This window comes from Oryctolagus cuniculus, chromosome 14 (assembly GCF_051225735.1).
Source record: "Oryctolagus cuniculus isolate XC-2025 breed Fujian yellow rabbit chromosome 14, ASM5122573v1, whole genome shotgun sequence".
Classification (NCBI taxonomy): Eukaryota; Metazoa; Chordata; class Mammalia; order Lagomorpha; family Leporidae; genus Oryctolagus; species Oryctolagus cuniculus.
This window is the reverse complement of record NC_142880.1, coordinates 30,627,385-30,643,944: the sequence shown is the minus strand read 5'-3', so window position 1 is coordinate 30,643,944 and position 16,560 is coordinate 30,627,385. Positions and strand designations below refer to the sequence as shown.

The 16,560-nt window shown below is 38.2% G+C and overlaps 1 protein-coding gene and 1 pseudogene across 2 annotated transcripts in view; one reads left to right on the top strand and one right to left on the bottom strand.

Moving 5' to 3' along the window:
* FBXL17 (F-box and leucine rich repeat protein 17) overlaps nucleotides 1-16,560 on the top strand; it is a 543,442-nt gene that overhangs the window by 307,090 nt on the left and 219,792 nt on the right. The window lies entirely within an intron of this gene.
* On the bottom strand, nucleotides 3,935-4,937 carry LOC138845156 (small ribosomal subunit protein eS10 pseudogene; annotated as a pseudogene).

Sequence of the window (16,560 nt, the reverse complement as noted above, 5' to 3'; positions counted from 1 at the left end):
GTTGAAATTAGTACCCTGGAAAGCGTAACCAGAAGAGGCAATATGTTCCCAGAAAAGTGTGGCAAGCCACAGTAGTAGCTGTTGGGTCCGACTCTAAAAGAAAGGGTAGAGAGATTGAATTAGTGTAAAAGTTGGAAATAAAGTTCTTCTTCCAGAACATGGAGGCACCATAGTAGCTCTAGACAAGAATTACTTTTTATTTAGAGATGGCGGCATTTTTAAAAAAACATGTAGACTGAGATCTCTGTTGAAATGGCGCATGTGAAGTGGCGCGTTCCACTGAAGTTCGGAAATCTTTCATCATGTAAATCATTTCCGTGTCTCTTTTATAATAAATTACTACTGTCTAAAGTAATGACCAAAAAAAAAAAAAATACTGCATTCAAAAGATTTGTGGAACCAAACTCCCTTTTCTTTTTTAAAGGATTTTCTTTTATTGATACCAAAGAGTTTCTTTAAAATCTGGCTGCAAATTAAAATAGCCATTCCCCAGGGCAGTGGTCTGATAGTGGGGATTTGGGGTTTGGGCTGCTTTATTTGAGAAGGGCTTCAGGCTCCGCTGCACTCTGCAGCTACTCAGCCCTAAATTATCTTAATCCCCCTCTAGATAATAAGAACCAAGGTTAGAAAAAACCATCTAAAGCCAACTATGTATTTTTAATTAAGTGACATTAACTGGGATATTTTTATATCTGTGTTTTCAGAAATGCTGAGGTCCTTGCATCCTTGCAGTGGAGGTTTGGTATCCTCTAGTGAGTGTACACTAGTGGGTACTGTTTTGATTTATGCAGTGGAAATGACCATGGAGTAAACAGATACACCCTTTCTGTAATGGGTTCAAAGTGAACCCTGCTGGTGACTTAAAACACAGGATCATTCTCTAGTTTTCATTTTATGGTAGTATCTTTCTTCCTGAAATCATGAAAAGCTCTATGCCTTTGCCAGCAAGAAAGATAAGATTTTTAGTAACAGAGAAAGCTGTTTTTAAAAGTTATCTTTAAGAGTTGATGTCTCTGAACACAACAGTGGTTTTAAGGACTACCCCACTTTTGAAGATGAATGCCATCTTGAGGGAAACCATCATTAACCTAACCGGAGCCTAAGAATTACAGGCATTATTGAACCTTTTTCAGAATTTGGCTTTTCAGAAGCTTATGGCTTATAATAGAATGACATAGTGAACATATTTATGATGAAATGTCATTAGCAAATCTGTTACCTGAAGAAATGTTTCTATTTAATCTGCTATTTTGATGGCTTAATATGTTCAACTGACATATGTGGTGGGTTCAAATAAATATGAGGGTACCTCAATGTTAATGGAATAAGGAATTAAAAGACAACTTTATTTTGTTGCAAACAAATTTTGAAATACATGTGTAGACCTTCATAAAATGCATTGTCCATTAAGTCTTTCATTTTTTTATATTCTTTTTTTATTTAAAAGGCAGAGGGACAGAGGAACTGAGAAAGATCTCCCATTCCACTGGTTCACTCCTCTAGATGTGTGCAACACCCAGAGCTGGGCCAGGCTAGTGCCAGGTGCCTGGTGCTTAGTTCAGGTCTTCCATGTGGGTGGCAGGGACTTCGGCCAGACTTGGCTGGAAGTTCCAAGCCAGGATGTGAACCCAGGATGGGATGCCGTTGTTCCACATGTCGAGTTCACTGCTGTCCCAAATGCCTGCCTTCTTCTTGAACATTTTGAAGATCCCATGTTTTTAGGACAATAAAGGAAGAATCAACTAATTAAAATAAGCAATTCTTTCTAAGAATACTTCTTCTGATTAGTTTGGATACCACTGGAATAATATAAAACTTCAAAACAGATTATAACTAGTAGTTTGGAACATAAAGTGAAAAAAAATTCTGTTATCCGCACTACAGGACTTGGTTTTAGGCATCTGTGTGAGGAAAGATTCGTGATTAGTAAGATGTAAGTAAGGAGTTATCAGCTCTCTTTTCTTCCTCTGGCTGTGTGGGACATGACATCCTTTGAAACCAAGACGAGTAAGAACTTTCTTGACCACCGTCACCAGTCTGGGAGGAAGGAAAAGTCTTCCTTTCTTCTGTGGGTCAGCAGGAAATTGACCTCTTTGATGCCCTGCCTTAGAAGTTACAGAATCTTGGTTTTTAATGAGAATAATTTCCTTTGCAACTTTTTCCAGTGAATTTTTATTTTTTGTTCATGCTTACTGTTGGCATGATACACATACTTAAAAACACATTAACAGGGATGACACAAAATTATCATTAAAAATGATTTTCTTTTAAAACAAAATGTGTGCTTCCACTTAGCCTGTCCATGAGTCAGATTATTAAATTAAGTCATAGTTTCCCAAATCTTTAATACATATATTTTAAAATAAAAAAGTAATTTATTCAGTGTACAGATAGCATAACACAAGAGGGAAAAACAAATGATACTATAGTTGCAGTTCCGTGATTCTGTTGTAAATTTTGGACATATTCTCTGTGTAGTCTTATTATTTCTCAAAGGTCTACTTCTAAAATAAGAAAATGACTTAAAAATAGGTAAAAGTATTTTTTTCCTGTAGATAATGGTGTGTGTGTTTGTGTGTGTGTGTGTGTGTGTGTTTACAGTGTGGGTGTAAGTTATCTCACAGTCACAACTTCAGGCACTTGTTTTAACAGAATTATCTCATGATCTTGTTTTCAGTGGAATCAGATGTTCTTTAAATGTTTTCTTGCATCATTCCAAGGCCAAGAATATTCTAAACATTGCGTTAACTAGCGTTGCTGTACAAGTTGGAGGTGTTTTCTTGATTTTGTTTTCAACTGTGTTGGTGTCCCCATTGTGAATGCCATTTCCCAGGTATCCATAGCTCAGCACAGGCTATAACCATCCGCTGTGGGCTAACACTTGCCTGGAAGTCCACTGACAGTTATGGGGCATGTACATTTTATTGATGTCATGAGAACTTGAGCAGGGAGAGCTAACTTGAAACAGAAACATCTTTCTTTTTTCTTTTTTTAAATGGAGTGAGAAGGAGGGGAGGGATGCTGAAGAGGAAGGTTGGGGCCAGCCATGGAGCCTTAACAAAAACATGTCTGAAAGTGTTTCCTAAGTTGTTCATGATTGGTTGGGTTTCGATATTTTAGTACAATAAGTGTTTAAAAATATTCAACTAAAAAAATCAAATGTTATATGTGTGCTTTAATTCCTGTACATTTTTTGTGAAGGATGTTCGATCACATATGTAAAACCCAACAGGTTTGTAGTATTCTCATATGCTGAATAAAATTCGGAAAAGAATTTTCAAAATGATATCAAAGTATCTGTTTTCAAGTACATCAGTCTATCCAAAAAGACGAGTAAATGTGAAATGTCAACACATTAAGCTTAAGAAAAAGAAGTAGTAGAGCAGCTGTTAACTGTCAATGAACGTCCAAGCATGATTACAAACTGCAATTTGAGAACGTGTAATTAAGATTTCATTATATGACTTGTTCTTAGATGATCAACTTTGCTTCAGAATAATGTGTTTGGCCCATAATTTAGAATTGCCCTTCTTTTTCCCAACAAGAAGTGACAGCTATTTATAAATATAAACTAAATCTTTGTCACCTGCCCAACTGTTGGATTAGTTTCAACTCTCGATGTAACAGGGAATACGGAGAAGCAACTTCAAATGTGTGGGGCCTATCACTTTTAAAACTTGCCTTTCACTCCTTTAAAAATCATACTCAAAATTTCAAATGCAAAATTAGGTTCTAAAGTGCAATAGTTTAACCATAGTTAAAATATTTTACAGAAAAATATCTAGCACAGATGACCAGGGGAATACAATGCTAGTACTTCTCCCAGACATCAGAAAGAGCCCATACAATCTAGATGCCCTCAAGCATGTAGATTATAAAAACCAGCATTTTAGGGAGGAAAATTTTTCTTTTAATTTCTTGTTTTCTGGTCATCTTTTTTTTTTTTCTGGCTACAAGTTTATTTAACACAAAATAATCCCCTCCGTCTTTACTGGGGTGGCTGACCACGTCCACGACCAAATCCGCCTCTAAACTGGAATTCAGTTGCTGACCCAGCCCCAGCCTCGGCTTTCTTGTTGGCACCAGGGGGCACAGCGCTTCGTCTCTAAGTGTCTCTGTCGGCTTCCCCTCTTGTGAGTCTCGCAGGCCGCTCCCACTCCAGACCTTTGGGCCTAGGCCTGCCAGTCTCGGGTCGGCTGCGGCGCAGGGTGGCAGGCACGATCTCAGGGGGCAGGTGGAGGTAGTCCCGGAGATACTGGATGCCCTCATTGGTGAGGTACCAGTAGAAGTGTCTCCACGCGAACTGCTCCTTCACGTAGCCTCGAGACTTGAGCGACTGCATGGCCTTCATGACGTGGAGGTTGGGCACGTTCTTGTCCGCCAGCTCTGGGTGCTTCGGCATGTGCACGTCCTTTTTGGCTACCATCATCCCCTCCTTGAAGAGGAGTTCGTAAATGGCAATGCGATTCTTCTTGGGCATCAACATCGCGGCAGCTGTAGGGTTCCGTTTTCTGGTCATCATTAGTGATAATTTTTCTTATTTGGCTACTCACTTTAGGGGTGTTTTGCATGCTTGTTTATTCATCCAGTGTTTACATAATTCCTACTGTTTGTGGGAATTTTTGCTCACTGATAGGAATAAAATGATACATGTTCCCAAAACAAAGATAGATGAAGTACACATATAGCAATAAAATAACATGAGGTAGGCATTTAATCTGTTTTACATGACTCAAATACTGAAATGCCAAATATTATTGCACGAAAAATCCATATTGTTATGATAACAAGTTTTCTTCTGTGTTGTATAAATTATTAATGACATCCATCACATTTACTTTAGCATATTTATTCAGTAAATATAAAACACATCCTAGAATATGTCCTTTAGACCACTTATTTAAAAATAATGTATATTTAGTGTATGACACTGTGACCTTGCTTTATTATAAATATAGAATAAAATTAATAATTTATTTTCAAAAATTATTTTATTTGTAAGATATATTTATTTAAACTGTTGTTTAGCTTTTAATCCAAATATACAAGCTTATTTTCAAGATCAAAATGTTTTAATTTCTAATACAAGCATCACATTTATCTTTGTGTAGTAATTAGAAATTCATTTTCCAAAGGCATATCTGTTTGATTCTGAAGAATTGAGAATGAAAGTAAGAATTCTCATATCCCACTTGAGGTAAACATACAAAAATAAGTGAGATACAGGTGTGAACACAGCTGATTCAGATATGCTTTCTCCCAACAAAGGAGGACAAAAGAACAAAGAACTAACAATTACCATTTGGCTGGAAAATTCAGAGGAGAGCACAGAAACGCAGTGCACATGAGAGACATCGTGGAGCCCCGGGATGCCAGAGGCTCTGAGAAATAAGAAACAAAGTGCTTTGCATTGACTCCCATCGTCCCAGTTCACACCAGAGCCTGAGCAAGCCCTCCCACGACAGCAGAAAGATAAATGAGAGGCCCCTGTAGACCCCAGTGACACCATGAACCCCTGACATTGTTGCTGGGGAGTCCCGCCTCCCTCACAGGCGCTGAACCCGACTGGGGAGTTGTCAGGAAACCCGTTGCGCTTCTGCAGCAGGGAGCTCAGTTGCGTGAACCCTTCTGCATTGCAGCTGCTGCTGCTTCATGCTCTATTGAAGCCAAACAAACTGTGCCCTGCCCCAGTTGCTGTGAGCAAGTTACCCTCCTGGGCTGCCAGAGCGGCTCCACTGCCCCATGACCTGCAGGGACTGACAGGGCATCCAAGCTTCTTGCATTCGCCAGGCATGGCTAGAGTGACCCCAAGCCCACACAACCCCAAGAGACTGACAGGTGCATGCTGTACCTGTGTCCTGCCCCTGCTGCTGTGCTGGCTTTGTTTTGTCCATTCAGAGCCTAACAGAGTAGCCCCAGCCCTACATAGCCAAGGAAGACTTCCTAGCTCCCTGCTACTGTGTCTGTGTCTGTGCTGTGGCACACTTAGCCAGGCACAGGAAGTGGCCCCATTCCCACTCATAGTCCCACAAGTGCTTCTCTGCCACTGTGTGCGCACCATGTGCCGCATTTGCATGGGTCTGCCAGGGAGGCCAAGCAATGGGCATTCCACCCCCACTGCTGTGTGTGTCACACCAACACGTAGTGCTAGAGTGTCCCAACCTACTCTCCATGCAACACACCCAGAGCCATTGATTACAACTGAAGAAGCTGTACAAAGACTACACTATGGCAGCCAACTGCAACCAAAGTCAACACAGTCCACAAAACTGAAATTGTAGGGCACATCTTCAGGAGAAAGTCTGTGGCTATGAATGCCATTCTATAAAATTAATCGCATATCTACCAGATGCACAGATACGAATGGCATAGGGTCACAAGAAGTATGTAAAGCAAGGTTACCTGATGCCCCCAGAGCAGCAGAGTACTTCTAGAACTCAGCAGCAGATCCCAAGGAAAAGGAAGTTGATGGCCTGTCTGAAAAAGAACTCAGAGGAGTGATTCTTAGGAAGTTCAATGAAATTCAATGCATGCTTGAATGAGAAACTCAGCAACGAGATACAGATTGCAAAGATGAATGCTGGAGAACTCAGTAAATCAAAAGAAAGAATTTCTCAGCTTAAAGACAGTCCTGGGGCCAGTGTTGTGGCATAGTGGGTAAGGCCACCACCTGCAGTGCCGGCATCCCATATGGGCAAAGGTTCCAGTCCTGGCTGCTCCACTTCTGATCTGGCTCCCTGATATAGCCTGGGAAAGCAGAAGAAGATGGCCCAAGTTCTTGGGCCCTTGTGCCCGAGTGGGAGACCTGGAGGAAGTTCCTGGCTCCTGGCTTCAGATGAGCCCAGCTCCGGCCATTGCGGCCATTTGAGAAGTGAGCCAGAGGATGTAAGACCTCTGTCTCTCTCTCTGCCTCTCTGTAACTCTTCCTTTCAAATAAATAAATAAATATTTAAAAATAAAAAGTGACAGACCTGTGGAAATAACGAAGTTGGACATGGAGGAAAGAAAAGAGTAAAGAAAACATAAGATGGGACTTGCTTAGAGGAAATATTTGTTTATGGACAGTCCAGAAGGAAGAGAAAGGAAAAGCCATAAAAAACCTACTCAGTTAGATAATAGCCCAAAACATCCCAAATCTTGGGAAAGCTATGACCATCAGGTGCCAGAAGGTCCATGGACCAAATAGGTTTGACACTAGTGGGCCTCTCCAGGGCATATTATAATCAACTTGTCAAAAGTTCAGGACAAAGACGACTCTAAAGAAAGCAAGAAAAAATTGCCAATACACTTATAAGGGAACCTCCACTAGATTAACAGCAGAGTTCTCAGCACAAACCTTACACACCAAGAAGGAATGTGATGACATAGTAAAAGTTCTGAAAGAAAAAAACCTGCCAAACAAGAGTTCTATGCCCAGCAAAACTGTCCTTCAGAAACAGGGGAGCAAAAAAGGCTTTGCAAGATGAGCAAACACTGAGTGAATCGATCCCTATCAGATTGGCTTTGCCAAAGGCTCTTGGAGGAGACTCATTCCAAAAGCATGAAAATGCACAAAAGTATGAAACCCAGTGGAAGAGCAGCCGCACAGAAACGAGAGAGAAAGCGATCAGTCAAAACTTGTTAGTACCGAAAACCACCAAACCACTAAGATAAACACCAAGAAAGGCAGAAAATACATTCAAAACAACCAAAAGAAAAATAACAAAATGACAGGAATAACAAAATGCATATTAATAACAATCTTGAATTTAAATGGATTGAATTCCTTGATTCAAAGTTATAGACTGGCAGAAAGGATTTAAAAACAGAGAGAGAAAGAGAGAGAGGCAATCAATGATATACCTACAGGAAACTCACTCTACTAGAAAAGACAGACTCAAATCTCAAATTGAGAGATGGAAAAATATATGCAATGCAAATGAAAACCAAACACAAGCAGGATTAGCTACACATACAATAAATACAATAGATTTTAAGTCAAAAGGTGTAAACAGAGAAGATCACTATAAAATAATGAAGGGTTCAGTAGAATGGAGGATATAAACAGTTGTCAGTGTATATGCACTTAATAATCCTAGAACACCCAGATTTGTAAAGTGGAAATTATATTGGATCAAAATGGAGATAGGTTCCAATACAATACTAAGGGGAGTTTGCATTATTCCATATTCATTTAATGGACAGATTATCAAAGACTGAAAAATCAACAAAGAAACATCAGAGTTAAACTATATGAGAAAAGATAAGCTTATTTTGGTGCAGAACAGTTTTGAAAGCCATACCTAGTCTTTTCATAATACACATTTTTCATGAATTTTTTAAAATACTCTCATAGAATACCACAAATAGACCTAGTGCACATTTATAGAATATATCCTCCAAGAACTGCAAAATGCATTTTCTTCTCATCAGCACAGGGAACATTCTGTAGGATGGATCACATGCAAAGCAATTGAAATCAATACATGGGAACTGGCATTGTGGTGTAGTAAGCTAAGCCTCCGCCCACAGTGTCAGCATCCCATATGGGTGCCCATTCAAGTCCCAGCTGATCCTCTTCCAATCCAGCTCTCTGCTGTGGCCTGGAAAAGCAGTGGAAGATGGCCCAAGTCCTTGGGCCCCTGTACCCACATGGGAGACCAGAAAGAAGCTCCTGGCTCCTGGCTTCGGATTGGCACATCTCCGGCCATTGCAGCTATCTTGGGAGTGAACAGCAGATAGACTGTTTTTCTCTCTGTCTCTCCCTCTGACTGTAACTCTACCTCTCAAATAAATAAATCTCTTAAAAAGTCATTACATGTATCTTCCTGCCCACAATGGACTAAAAGTAAAAATCAACAATGAGAGGAATTTTAGAAAATGTAAAAATACATGAAAACTAAACCATATGCTACTGAGTAGACAATGTATTAATGAGTAAATTGAAAGCAAAATGCAAAAATTTCTTCAAACACATGAATATGGAAGTAAAACATACCCAAATTTATGGGATACAGCAAAAGCAGGATTAAGATTTAAATTTATAACAGTAAACACCTATATCAATAAAAAAAAGATTTCAAGTAAACAATATAATAGTACAACTCAAGGAACTAGAAAAGTTCCAAAATTAGAAAAAGCAAAGGAATTATTAAGTTCAGAGCAGAAATTAATGAAATGGAAAGAAAAAATGCAAAATGTCTGAAAAAACTTGTTTTTTTGAAAAGATAAATAAAATTCACAGACATTTTAGCAAGATAAAATAAGTAAAAAAAAAAAAAACAAGAGGCCCAAATACAATCAGAGATGAGAAATGAAATAATACAACTGAAATCACAGAAATACAAAAGATAATTAAGAACTACATTATGAACAACTTTATGCTAATAGGAAAATCTAGAAGAAATGAGTAAATTTCTTGATACATATAACCTACCAAAATCAAGCCATAATGACAAAACAACCAATTAAAAGTAACAAGATTGAATCAGTAATAAGAAGTCTAACAAAGAAAAGCCCCAGGAACCAGGTGGTTTTACTATTAAATTTTAGCCCAATCTTAAAGAAGTAACAAAAATTCGTCTAAAAGATAACCCTTCCAAATTAATTCAATGAGGCTAGCATTATCCTGGTATCAAAACTAGATGAGGCCACAACAACAACAACAACAACAAAAAAAAAAAAAAAAAAAAAAAAAAGAAAGAAAGAAAAGAAAAGTATGCCCCAGGATCCGCAAATTGATTCCAACAACACATCAAAAACATCATTCACTATGACCTAGGGGAACTAAGCACAGGGATGCCAGGATGGATCAACGTATACAAATGAATGGACATAATATATCACATCAACAAATGATAATCTTGATTGCAATCAATGCTATTAATACTCAAAAAAATTCAGCATCTCTTCATAATGAAAACACTAAACAAATTAGATATGGAAGGAATGTACTTCAACATAATAAAGGTTGCCTGTGACAGATCCATAGCAAATATCATACTCAATGGAGTGAAGCTGAAAGCAGTTTTCTAAGATCTGGGTCAAGACAAGGATATCCATTTTTCACTACTTTTTTCAACATGGTAACAAAGACTTAGCCACAGCAATTAGGCAAGAGAAAGAAATAGAATTCCTACAAATGGGAAGGGAGAAGTCAAATTATGCCTGTTTGCACACATGATTCTATACATCGAGAAACCAAAAGACTCTGCCAGAGTATCAGAGCTGATAAGTGACTTTATTAAAGTTGCTGGATATAAAATCAATATGCAAAAATAAGTAGCATTTTTATGCACCAATAATGAACTTGTGAATGGGATTGCCTTATTGATTTCTTGCTCACAATAGCTATAAAAGTAAAATAAGGTACTTAGTAATAAATTTAACCAAGGAAGTGGATGACCTCTACAATTAACATGAAACACTGATGAAATAAACTAAAGAAGACAAAAAATGGATATAATATTCCTGTATTGGAAGAATTAATATTGATTGTTAAAATGACCATGTTTCCCAAGTGATTTACAGATTCCATGCAGACCTCATCAAAATACCAATGACATTCATCCCCAAATAGAAAAAATCTTAAAAATCATATATAATTAGAAGATACTCCAAATAGACAAAGTAGTCTTGAGAAAAAGTACAACACTACAAGTACTGCAATACCTGATGTCAAGAACTACTACAGGGCTTAATAACCAAGACAGCATGGAACTGACATAAGAAGTGACACACAGATCAATGAAACACAATAGAAATGCCAGAAATAAGTCCATGCATCTATAGCCACTGATTCTTAACAAAGATTCCAAAAACACACATTGGAGAAAGGGCAGCCTCTTCGATATATGGTGTTGAGAAAAGTGAATACCTATATATGGAAGAATAAAACTTGATCCCTATCTCACATGCTACAAAAATCAACTCTAAATGGATCAAAGACCTAAATATAAGACCTGAAGCTATGAAACTATTTGAAGGAAACACAGAGAAACACTGTAAGACATTGGTATAAGCAGTGATTTTTTTGGATAAAATCTCAAACACACAGGCAATTAAAGCAAACACAGACAAATGGGATATATCAAAGTAAGAAGCTTCTGGATAACAAAGGAAACTTTCAACAGAGTGAAGAGACAGTGTACAGAATTGGATAAAATATTTGCAACTATTCAACCAATAAGGGGTTGATATTAGTAATATGTGAGGAACCCAAAAACTCAACAACAGTGAAATTCAGTTATGAAGTGCTCAGAGGATCTGAACAGACATTTCTTAAAAGAAGAAACAAATAGTCAACAAACACCTGAAAAAATGCTTAACATGACTGGCCAGCAGGGAATGCAAATTAAAAGCAGAATGAGATGTCATCTCATCCCAGAATGGCTATTATTAGAAAAACAAAAACAAAATTGCAGTCTCTGGCTGGGATGCAGAGAAAGGGAACTCTTAAATGCTGCTAGTGGGAATGTAAATTAGTGCAGCCGTTATGGAGAACAGAATGGAGGTTCCTCCAAATACTAAAAATAATACCACCATATGATCCAGCTATCTCACTTCTGGGAATATATCCAAAGGAAATAAAATCAGCCTATCAAAGAAATACCTGCACTCCCGTGTTTATTGCAGCACTGTTCACAATATCCAAGATATGGAATCAACTAAGATAACCATTGACTGATGAGTGAATAAAGAAAATGTGGTATATGTTCACCATGGAATATTATTCAGCCATAAAAAGAATAAAATCCTGTCATTTGCAGTAAAGTGGATTTAACCAGAGGTTATTATGTACATGAACTAAGTCAGACCTAGAAAATCAAGTACTGCCTGTCCTCTTCTAATTGGAACTTAAACTTTGATCTCAAAGTAGAAGAGATTAGAACAGTAATTAGGAGAGGATAAGGATGGTAAGGGGACAGGGGATGTGGAAGGAGGTTGAAGAATGAGCACCAAAATTCAGTTAGTGACGAGGAATTTGTTGTAGTGTTCTGCAGCATAATAGGGTTGACTGTGGTTTATAAATGTTACATACCTTAGGAAAACCTAGAAGAAAAAAACTCAAGGGCTACAAACATAAAGAAAGCATAAGGAAATGGAACATTAAATACTTTGGTTTGATTATTATACACAGTATACATGTATTGAAATACCACACCTTACCCCATAGATATATCCAATTACTATGTGTCTATTCAAAAGAAAATTTTAAAAAATAAGCAATAGCCTTGTAAAATAATGTGTAATTGTGCAATAGGGGAGGAATTATAGGTACATGCTTTCTAAAATAATAAATATTAAAAAGACTATATTAATATTTTAGCATCATCCTCAAATTTTACATGCAAGTTACATACTGAGAACTGATTTTATATACCCTGCTTTATCATGCAAAATTCATAAAGAAACAGGTGGTAGTAGAGTTCTCAAGAGATATATAACTTGTTTAGTCATTTTAGTATTAATATAATTATGATCAGTCATTTTATGTCTTATTTATTATAAGGCAGTATTATAAAGGCTGTGAGACCATATATGTGGTGCATCAAAACATTCATGGAAATGGAATGAAACAAGTTTAGAAACTTTTTCAAAACATTAATGAAGATATGTATTATGAAAAAACTATGAATGGATTTCAAAAAATATTTTAACCATAATAAGCTTATTTAATTCCATTTTTTCACAAGTTTTTTTTTTTTTTTTTTTTTTTTTTTTTTTTTTTGAGAGAGAGAGAGAGACAGAGAGAGAGAACATCCATCTTCTGGCTCATTCCCCAGATGGCAGCAACAGCCTGGGCTGGCCAGACTAAAACCAGAACTCCATCTTGGTCTCCCACGTGGGTGGCAGGGGCCTAGGTACCTGGGCCGTCACCTGCTGCCTTCCCAGGCACATTAGCCGGGAGCTGAAGTCAGTCAGCCAGGATTTTAACCCAGGCATTGTGCTGTAGGATGCTGGCATCGTCACTGGCATCTTAATAACTAGGCCAAATGTGTGACCCTACATTTTTATGTCAAGATGATGTCGAATGTAATTTCTATATTTTGTATGTGTCCTATAATTAGTGTTAATGGTTATTATGTCTTGGATATTTTAAATGTTTTTTTTTCTTTCTTTAACCCAACACAGTGAATGGTTAATAACAGTATGAATTTGCAGACTCTGAATGACTTTTTGGAGCTCATAACCTTCCTTGTAATCAATGTCATCATGTCTCTTGTCCCCTGATAAAGACATTTTCTTTCTTTCTTTTTTTAAAAAAATTTACTTATTTATTTGGAAAGCAGAATTACAGAGAGGCAGAGAGAGAGAGGTCTTCCATTTGATGGTTCACTCCCCTAAATGGTCACAACACCCAGAGCTAGGCTGATCTGAAGCCAGGAGCTTTTTCTGGGTCTCCCATGTGGATGCAGGGGCCCAAGGACGTGGGCCATCTTCTACTGCTTTCCCAGGCCACAGCAGAGAGCTGGATCGGAAGTGGAGCAGCCAGGACTCAAATGGTGTTGTGTGGGATGCCAACACTGCAGGCGGCAGCTTTACCTGCTACACCACGGGGCCATCCCCAAGAGATTTTTCTGTTAGGATTTTGAAGTTTCAAAGGCTAAGTCTGTCTGCTGTCTTCTTCCAGCTTCCCCCTTCTTAACATTCTCTGGAAGGAAGTTTGTGGAAATCCCTGGAAATGACCTTCCACAGTTCCCTGTGCTCTTAGGAAGCCGTTTTCTTCCTTAGGTACTGCCAGCATTCCCTTGCCAGCTGACCCTCCTCCATCAGAGAATAATGGGAAACCTGAGCATTTCCACATGGGCTTGGGTATTTTATGTCACTCTTCTCACTTCTTGTTTTCTTGTCACATCTCTCTTGATTTCAGGATTTTGTCCTGAAATTCCAAGTCTGTTAGGAAGGGGAACCCTTTAAAATCCAAGTTTAAAGCATTTTTTTTCTTTCATGTTGGATCTAATTTTTCTCTTGGGTTATATACGTCATGTGGTTGATGGCTTTATTGTTTAGGGATCTGAAATCAATCATGTACCTTGGGTTCGTAGGCATGAAAATAAGAGGGTAACCAGGATGAGAACTTGTTCTTTTTTATCTTTTATTTAATAAATATAAATTTCCAAAGTATAACTTTTGGATTATAGTGGCTTTTCCCCCCCCATAACCTCCTTCCCATCCACAACCATCCCATCTCCCACTCCCTCTCCCATCCCATTCACATCAAGATTCATTTTCAATTATCTTTATACACAGAAGATCAATTTAGTATATACTAAGTAAAAATTTCAACAGTTTGCACCCACACAGACACACAAAGTATAGAGTACTGTTTGAGTAGTAGTTTTACCGTTAATTCTCATAGTACAACACATTAAGGACAGAGATCCTACACAGGGAGTAGGTGCACAGTGACTCCCATTGTTGATTTAACAATTGACACTCTTATTTATGACGTTAATAACCACCCAAGGCTCTTGTCATGAGCTGCCAAGGCTATGGAAGCCTCTTGAGTTCACAAACTCTGATCTTATTTAGACAAGGTCCTAGTCAAAGTGCAAGTTCTCTCCTCCCATCAGAGAAAGGTACCTCCTTCTTTGATGGCCCGTTCTTTCCACTGGGATCTCACTCACAAAGATTTTTCATTTAGGTTTTGTTTTTTTTTTTTTTTTTGTTTTTTTTTTTTTTTTTTGTTTTTTTGCCACAGTGTTTTGGCTTTCCATGCCTGCGAAACTCTCATGGCCTTTTTAGCCAGATCCGAATGCCTTAAGGGCTGATTCTGAGGCCAGAGTGCTGTTTAGGACATCTGCCATTCTATGAGTCTGCTGTGTATCCTGTTTCCTATATTAGATCCTTTTCTCCTTTTTAATTCTATCAGTTATTAATTAGACACTAGTCTTATTTAGGTGATCCCTTTGACACTTAATCCTATCATTATGATCAATTATGAACTTAACCTGATCACATTGATTAGTAAGATGGCATTGGTACATGCCACCTTCATGGGATTGAATTGGATTCCCCTGGCAGGTTTCTAGCTCTACCATTAGGGGTAAGTCTGAGTAAGCATGTGCCGAACTGTACATCTGCTCCCTTTCTTGAACTGACTTGTCCTTTTAAAATAGTTCATAATAGACTGTTCCGTAATTATAACATACAAGACATTAATTGCCATTGTGTTTTTGCATAGCAAGTTTAGGCTGTTGATAAAATATAAGGAAGAATTTGACAGTATCTTTCCAAACAAAAAAAAAATGCATAACCTTTGATGCAGAAAATACCACTTTTAGTTGTTTACTAATAGATAAATTCCTATATATGTGAAATAATGTTTAAGAGTATTTATTGTATGCTGTTTACATGTCATATGTTAAAACTAAAAAAGTATCAAGGGAAAGGTAAAAGGTAAGTTGAAGAAACAGCATTATTTTTGGCTGTTATTTATATGGAACCAAATTGTGTATATTCATATATATGCACATGCATATATGTGTTTTTATCATGTATATGTATGTACACACACAGCCTGTACGTATAAAACCGCATAGGTTACCTCTGGAAGGCTGTTCAGGAAAATTCCTACTAGGGTAGCCTCCAGGGCAATTGCAGAGAGGGAGAAGTAGAGTTCCTTTTCACTCATGTACTCTTGCAGCTCATACATATAATGCCTAGCTCAAAATCAAGAACATGCCTGAAACTACAATTAAGTTTACAAAGTTAAAATAGAAAAGAAGCAGTCCAGCTAGGAAATCTTGCTAGAAGGGCGCTTCAGAAAGGCCCTCTGAGGCATGCGATAAAGTTGCCAGGTGCTTCCGGTTGAACACTTCCGGTCCTGCAAATTCAGCCGCAGAAGTAGCTAAGTGGATGCAAGTGCACCAGTCTAACAAGACCGGCAATCCAGCTGGCATTGCCAGAGTGTCTTTGCTAAATTAATTAATTAACGTGAAGTAGCAGTTCGATTTTCATGAGTTTATCCCAGAGAACAAATCATTGCTGGCCGGGTCCTGAGTGTGAGGAGCAGGATGCGTGCAGCCTTGAAGAACCCGACCTGGCCGCCGCCTGGCTTCAGCAGGGCGGGGTCTCTGCCCGCCCTGGGACTGCAGCCGGGCCCAATATGCAGGTCGTCCTCCGCCTGTCCACCGGCTCCCCAGCCTTGCGTCTCAGTTTCAACTTTCAGTTCGTAGACTTAAATGAGCCCAAACCTCAAGAGAAGCAGACAAATGAATGCTCATTATCTACATTACAAATTGTAAAATTATTTCTCAAAAAGTGAAACTTGATGGGCTCCTAACAGAAAAGGCCCTTTATGCAGAACAGCTCAGAAGAGAATAAAAAGCACAGTAATTGATGGACTGACAGAAATAGAGGTGTGCCTGCAATATATATTAATCCATAGGGCCGTAATGTTAGGGGCCAGAAGCGATCCATTTCATTTGCAAAATATCAAGTGAAAATTGTCTCCACAATTATGAATATTTAAACAGCATTATTGCTTCTCAATATATAACACATGCAAACGCACCACATCATTTTTATTACCAAAAAGGAAAAAATAATTAAAACTATAAAAAGCCGTTCTCGGTG